A 584-nucleotide genomic window follows, 5' to 3' on the forward strand; every position below is an offset into this window, starting at 1 on the left:
TCACAGCTGGAACAACCAGTTGATCTGCAGCCACATTTCCAGCATGGAAAGTGCCTTTGGCCAAGGCAGCCACAGTTACCCAAGGCAATGCTGCAAGGAAGCACATTGGACCTGGCAGACAAAGATCTGGCTCAATTCCGTATTTCTAGAGGCAGGCCAGCCCTAAAAGCAGTACAGCTGCATTTATGCATCACTGCCCTGGGCCTGGTAAGGCCCATGAATGCAAAGAGGATCTGAACTGGCAGCAGAGGATTCTGCCAATGGCAAGCAAAGACTGAACAGGTGTAACAGTAATGTTTCAGGCCTGTAATCCTGGCTGTTTCACCAGTACAAGGATGGCTGAGCTGGGTGACTTGTGTTACAGGTCATTCATCTCCTAAGCTTCCCAGGATACTTCTTGGCACGCAGTATATTCTGATTTCAAAGATGCTGGTAGAGAGAGGGGAACTGGATTGCAGCTGTCAGATCTCCATCTACCACCTTCAGCTTAGTCCATGTTCTGTTCAAATACCAGCGAGAGCCTCCCAGCACCACAACAAAAATCAGTATTTATATTAGCCTCATTTTGTCCTATCATTATTGGG

At 47.9% G+C, this 584-nt stretch overlaps 1 protein-coding gene across 1 annotated transcript in view; it reads right to left on the reverse strand.

The window, feature by feature from the left end:
* The window catches only part of TM7SF3 (transmembrane 7 superfamily member 3), an 11,861-nt gene that overhangs the window by 9,355 nt on the left and 1,922 nt on the right, over window positions 1-584 (reverse strand). The gene's annotated exons all lie outside the window — the stretch shown is intronic.

This window comes from Geospiza fortis, unplaced genomic scaffold, assembly GCF_000277835.1.
Source record: "Geospiza fortis unplaced genomic scaffold, GeoFor_1.0 scaffold8, whole genome shotgun sequence".
Lineage (NCBI taxonomy): Eukaryota > Metazoa > Chordata > Aves > Passeriformes > Thraupidae > Geospiza > Geospiza fortis.